This window comes from Mus caroli, unplaced genomic scaffold (assembly GCF_978045245.1).
Source record: "Mus caroli unplaced genomic scaffold, Mus_caroli_1 scaffold_19, whole genome shotgun sequence".
Taxonomy (NCBI): domain Eukaryota; kingdom Metazoa; phylum Chordata; class Mammalia; order Rodentia; family Muridae; genus Mus; species Mus caroli.
In genome coordinates this window covers 13,217,887-13,225,000 of record NW_028227274.1, presented here as the reverse complement: position 1 = coordinate 13,225,000, position 7,114 = coordinate 13,217,887, and the positions used below count along the sequence as shown (strand labels likewise).

The 7,114-nt window shown below is 36.3% G+C and overlaps 1 long non-coding RNA gene across 1 annotated transcript in view; it reads left to right on the top strand.

Moving 5' to 3' along the window:
* Window positions 1-6,170, top strand: part of LOC115029853 (uncharacterized) — a 41,608-nt gene extending 35,438 nt beyond the window's left edge. Inside the window, exons 3-4 of the long non-coding RNA XR_003835410.2 lie at window positions 1,985-2,155; window positions 6,095-6,170. This is a non-coding gene — a long non-coding RNA (uncharacterized LOC115029853). The remainder of the gene's footprint in view (window positions 1-1,984; window positions 2,156-6,094) is intronic.
* Window positions 6,171-7,114: the final 944 nt, after the last annotated feature.

The window sequence follows — 7,114 nt, the reverse complement described above, 5'->3', positions numbered from 1 at the left end:
ATTGTTTGAAAACAGCATGATCTACTCTTCCATTTTTCTCCTCAAAACCCCAGAAAGGTCATTACTTCTATAACTGATCAGGGCTTGTTCACAATGGATTAGGAACTCTCAAAACATCTCATCTCCTTTTTGATTATTCAAAATGCCCATAATTTATCAGGAGTTAGAATACAAAGAACAGAACATTGGTCTCTTTTCCATCCTAAGGCCTACTTTTCTGCATCATCAGGTGTCAGGAGAATATTATTTACTGTCCTTTCCTGCAGGTACCCTTATTTAGTTTCTGTAGTTGTTCTGCCTTCCTAAAGAGTATCCAACACTATGTTCTGGTTTTTAACCTCATCTGAAAGCACAGAGGACGCAGATGAAAACCTGTGGAAATTAAAATGGCCACATCTCTAGAACAAGATGAGACTACAATAGCAATTGACAGCACTTACTTGGTACAGTCTAAAGTCAAATTAATTCATCATTTCTCACAGTTGTTCTCTGCTTTTCTTCAGGAAACAATATTAATAGGCCTCAGGTAGATGAATATTTCAGTCACTGTCTAGTGCTAATTCTGTCCATGAAATACTAAGCTACACATTTGATGACCAGCAAAAATGCTACTTTTTTGTAGCTATTAGATTTACAAATCTTTGCAGATTGTCATGTGACATACTCTTACCCTGCCAATACAATTTGCCTATAAGGATAATACTATAAGAAACCTACTCTATTTACTTCTGTAACAATGGCTACTCAGTTTCACTCTGTTCACTAATGGAGCAGCAACATCAGTATATAACACACCATTGATTTATACAAGTGTCACATCTATATGCTTGTGAATTCCCTACTACAAAATGACTGCTAACAGTAATTCTTCCTTCAAGAAAAGCAACCACGGCACATTCATGAGTCAAGCGTACAATACAACCAACCCAGATTTGGAAGAGATTTTTGAATCTTTGATAGTAATGAATGACTTTTACCCCTGAGTTACGTTGCTACTAGTTGCTACAATGCAACCATTATGCTCCAAAGAACAACTTCTTAATTAGCAAAATAAGAGTATTTTAATGTAGGATTTCAGGGGAGAAGATAAAAAAAGTGTGTGATATGGCTGTGACAGTGTAACAAAAGAAATAAAAGAACAAACAAAACCAAAAACATGTTAACAATAATAATACCTTCCTTAAAATAAGACATTTTTATGCATAACCATGATAGGATGGATATTTTCCACAAATAGCAAAAATTCAAATGATAAAAAGAACAAAGTTGGTTATTTTTTATTAATGTAAACTAAAAGAAGCTGAGGACATAGAATTGAATATTTAAATACAAAATGTTTTACTTGAAATGGTTCTACCAATTGAACTTTACCTGATCATTTTGTGGCGGTGGGAATATTTTACTGGGTGAATTCTTGGCAATAGTATAGCTCTACTATGTATTTCTTCTTCTTCTTCTTCTTCTTCTTCTTCTTCTTCTTCTTCTTCTTCTTCTTCTTCTTCTTCTTCTTCTTCTTCTTCTTCTTCTTCTCTCCTCCTCCTCCTCCTCCTCCTCCTCCTCCTCCTCCTCCTCCTCGCCCTCCTCTTCCTTCTTCTTTTTCTTATCATTACTTATTGTTACATCAGCTTCCAATAGTTTTACTTGTATTTTTATTTTATGTAGGTGATATTTTTATCCACATACAGCTATATGTACCATGTATGTTCCTGCAGTAACCAGAAGAGAGCCTAGAATCCCCTGGAACTGGAATCACAGATGGTTGTAAACCAACTTGTATGTGGTGGGAATTGAACCTGCATGCCCTCAAAACAAGTCAGTGTTCTTAGCCACTGAGCCACCTCTCCAGCCCTATTCGTGTTTTCTTAATCAAGAAACTAGCAAAGTGATCCAGAAAAAAATGTGAAATTGCTAACATGAGATGTTTTTATCTCCAGTTAATGGGGCCACTCTTACCCTTTCTTAATTATTCTTTCTGATTCTTTAGGGAATAGATTATTTTCAGGATAAATTAAATGAAATTTAAGCATGATGAATTTGTCACGATTCTCCAGAGGAACATATATATGTTGGAATGGAGTTGGCTCCCTGGCAGTTGCGGAGGCTGAAGTGTCCTACCATCTGTTGTCTGCAAACCTGAGAACTAGAAAAGATAGAGGTATGATACAGTCCAACTCTGAAGGCTTAGAGATGTATAATGATGTGGGAGTGGAGCTGCTGCTCCAAGTCAGAGATGGAAGCCTGAAACCCAGGACATACTATATCTGAGAACATGGATGCATGCATTTCACACACACACACACACACACACACACACACACGCACACACACAGATAATGAGAGAGAATAGACTAGAAATCAACTTCCTTTTGAAAAATTCAACTTCATAATGTGATGACTGATGCTTCTCCACATTGGCAAAAACGGGATTATTTTTGTTGAATTTATGGACTCAAATGCTAACCTCATTCTTATGAACATACCCATAAATGCACAAACAAATGTGTGAACATTTCTTAACAAGACCAGAAGAAAGCTGTTAGAATCTTATTGAGATTGACCTTAAACATCAATCCTTAGCCTTTTGCTTTACCTACAATTTTGCAAAGGGTTGATGAAAGGATTGATCCCTCCCCCAGTGTAATTTAACATGACACAGAATGTTAAAATATCATAGGCTATTTAAAACCTGCACATTGATGATAAACAGGGGTTCTCAATTTTTCAACACTACAGCCCACTAACACAGTTCCTCATACTGTGGTGATCCCCAACCATTAATTATGTTAGTTGCTACTTCATAACTGTAATTTTGCTACTTTTATGAATCATAATATAAATATCTCACATGCAGGATATCTCCTATGAAGCCCTTATGAAAGGGTCATTTGTCCCAAATGGGTCACAACCCACAGGTTGAGAACCACTGGATTAAAAATATCTACAGAATTTATAGATATCTATATTGTCATTATCTTGGTACCAAATTATATACCAGAACACATTGTAGGAAATCCTGGGCAAATAATTAACTACACTATAGTTTATTGCATGTATTGAATTGTATGTATTGAATGTAACTACTATTAAATGTTTTATGTTCAAGGAATAAAGCTTCCATTAGGAAGTCATTTCCCTGCATCTCTCGGTGTTTCTGTACAATCTCAATATTTTGAATAATGACTCTTTAGAAGCCCACCTGGGAATCTGGTAGTCATGTGTCCTAAAGGCAGATATGCTCAGTGCCCTACAAATCCCCTTCCTCTATACCAGACATATCTGCTTACAGTCCAGTTCTCCTTCCCTGGAGAATCCTTGTTTCCACCGAAGGATAAAGGTTGTCAACATTTTGGGGGAAAGAGTTGCATATCTGCAAGTTTCAAGTCTCATAACTTTCCACAGTAATGAAAGGAAATAGCCAGTGTTCAAGCTAAATCAACATGAATGAAAATTATCTTGAAATTAGAATCATCACAGCATTTTAAAAGAAGTTTGCTTCTTACCTTTACCCTTACATCCTGTGGGATATTTTCATTGTTTCATTTGTGGTATTACTGTTGAGTATGTTACAACAATCACACAGTAAATGATCCTAGAAATATGGAATTCACCTTTCTTGAATATCACAATGTACTTACAATCACTTCCATAATTTCCTCAGAATCTGTGAAATGTAACATTCTCTATGGCAAACGTTATGATTTCTATATTCTATTTAGACTAAGACTGGTCCTTTTTAAAGTTCAGGATTGATAAATGAAGAGGAACTGAGTAGCATACATTGGTAGACCACGTCTATCATTTAAAGCCATTATAGTAAACTATCTAATAGTTTATAATTCTCTCTGACAAACACGTTGAGTCTTTTCTGGAAGTCTCTATTTACCCTAGATGGAGCCCTGGTGACAGACCACAGGAGTCTAAGTGATGAAACCAGGAGGATACTGTCATTGTTTGTAGACACAGGCCTCAAAATCATCTGCATAGTCAACTCTAACTCAAACATGGATCCTCTCATGAAAATTTGATCCCTGGAGCTTCTTGTCCAAGTTGTAAGGATGTCCAAGTTTAAGGACCATCCTTAAAGAGATGGTCCTCTCCCCAGCAATTGCTAATTGCTAATCATCACCTTGACAAAGGACCTTGGGAGTCTTGTAGTTTTCTGAGTTTCCTGAGTCTTAGAGATTTTGTTGTTGTTGTCATTGTTGTTGTTGGTGGTGGTGATGGTGGTAGCAGGGGCAGTTTGGTTTGGATTGCTTTTGGTTTTTAGTTGCCTCAGAATCAAAAGCCTTCTCTATGCTCTGAGGAAAGGTTTCAGTTCAGAAGAAATATCTTTAGAATAGCAAGTTTGTGCATACTTGCTATTTTGTAACATAATATCACTATACCAATGACTGGGTGGCTTAAACTGCAAAACATATACTTTATTTCTCTTTTGTTTATTTTTGTTGTTTGTTTGTTTGTTTTGTAGTTTTGTTTTGTTTTGTTTTTTGTTTTTCGAGACAGGATTTCTCTGTATAGCCCTGGCTGTCCTGGAGCTCACTTTGTAGACCAGGCTGGCCTCGAATTCAGAAATCAAAAATATACTTTCTATAGTTCTGGGGGCTAGAAAGACTAAAATTAATGTCTAGGTAGATATGATGTTTGGGGAGTACCCTTTCAGGTCAAAAGACATCTATCTCTTTGTCTTGTATGCCAAAAAAAGTTGAGGGAGGAAGAAAGGAAAAAAGAGGAGGAGGAAGAATGAAACAGGATGAAAAGGAGGAGAAGGAGGAGGAGGAGGAGGAGGAAGAAGAAGAGGAGGAGGAGGAGAGAAGAAAAAGAATCATCTAGGGTGGTTTAAGTATGAATGACCCCCACAGGCTCACTTATTTTTCTGCTTGGTCATTACAAGTATAGCTACTTGGTGGGGATTAGAAGGTGTATCTTGTTGGAGGAAATGTGTTGGGGTTTCAAATGCTCAAGCCAGGTTTAGTGTCTCTCTTTCCCTGCTGCTGTCAGATTCAGATGTAGAACTTTCAGTTTTTTCTCTGGCACCATGTCTGCCTGCATGCTGCCGTTTCCCACCATGCTAACAATGAACTAACCCTGTGAAACATACAAACCTCCGCCAAATGTTTTCCTTTATAGGAGTTGCCATGATGATGATGTCTCGACATTGACTAAGATAACATCAGTTTCATGTGCCATAAAAATAGTAATCCCCACCAATTCTCACCCTTTCAATCTATTCATCTCTCAGAGACCCCACCTGCAAACATAATCATGTTGGATACCATGGTTGCAGTGGGCCCACCAAAGGTTGTGGGTTAGAACCTTATTTATTCAATAAGAAAGTATTAGTGGATGAAACCTAGTGGATTGTTTGTGTAATGAGGTTGAAGCAACTATCATGGATTGATGTTGATTTATAATTAATAATTTATTGTTCTCATAGGATTTGTCTCTCACAGGAATTGCGATGTTTTTCATAATCACCAACCATTTCAGCACTGCAAATGACTAGAAAGCCACCCTTCCTTTCTAATTTGCCATGCTGTATGTGGGCTAATAGAGAAGCAGAGCAACTGTGAGATATGACTGTCCATTCATCCAAATGAATTTCAGTGGTTCCAAAACTGGGACTATTCTATCTATATCCTTGGAATACCTGCCTACTTTAACAACCAGAGAGCAGAATCAGAATTTCACAATTTCTTTCTGTAGATTCTTTCACTTACTAGCATAATACTTACTTATTATATAACGTGAAATTAAGCATGAATTTCTTACAGCTTTGGTGCTTTCAGTTTTGAATAAAGATGATATTTGCTATTTTCTCTGGGGTAGTCACTCAATAAAGTGAGGCACTTTAATGGATAGACTCAATAGAGATGGCCTTTAAATTGCATGTGTGTGACATACTGATAATCTTCAATTCTGAACAAAAATTTGCTAGGTAATACTATGGTTGCTATTTTATTGCTTCAATAACTGAAACTATAGAGATTAGTTTTTGAATGGGTATACCTTCTTAGTGCTAAAATTCATCTTTTTATCATGTTTAAACACAGACCCAATTAATATCAAGGTCTGTAATCATTCCATGTCCTTGCAGGAATACCATGAGCTGTAGGTATCTGCCAAGAGTTCATCACAGGAGACCAAGTGTTCAGTTGTTTGACCCTGTAAGGTACGTTTCACATGCAAAGGGCTTTTTGCTCTATGCTTGAAAATAACTCTTTAAACATTCCTAACACAAAGCAAAGGAAAATAATGAAGAAACACACATGCCAAGTGTTCAGTTGCCCCAAATGTCTACCTAGCATTTTAATTCATCAACGCATTGTGCTTGTTTGGAGGCCCATTGAAGCAGAACACATTTATATGATGCCTGTCTGTAAATACAACTATTCAATGTTTCTTGATATTAGGTGTAAGGTGGCTTACCTATAGAAATCTATAAAAGTAATTAACTTTTAAAACAATTCTCTTTTCTAGTGTAAAGTATAATGGCTTTATTTATATTCTATGTTGTAATTGCTAAAACACCTTGTGTGTCTCGTCAGACTAAAACAACCTGGGATTATGTTAGTTTGACATTGAGGATGTGGTGGAATAGATTAACTTATTGTATTTCATAGATGTTCTATGAATTATGGTACATATTCTCTTCTCCTTGAGTCTATAAGAATTTGTATATATCTCTGAATTAATATTGTAGACAACAAGTAGAAAACTGATTTACAAACATACAATGTCATATTGCCTACCCCATCTCACAAACATTTGCACTTTAGGTGAACTCAATTATGTCTGACTTCTACCCTTTTACATTTTCTTATTTTTTTCTAAGACTTTGATGGTGAGGGATCTAATGTATAGTGTGCATGTTGCTTAATATTTAAACCTTGAAGTATAATGGCTTGGACTCAGTACTAGCAGGTTCAATTTTTTTACTTGTGTCCTCTGTGATCTGTGAGCAAATGAGTCCATTAAGAAGACATTAGAGCAGTAACTCAATTCTATAACCTGCTTGCATCCATTTTCATTTCTTATCATGAAAATATAAGTTCTCATGATTTACTGTTATTGCAAACAGAAAGCTGCTGGATATCTATTGGAGTTGCCATTAACC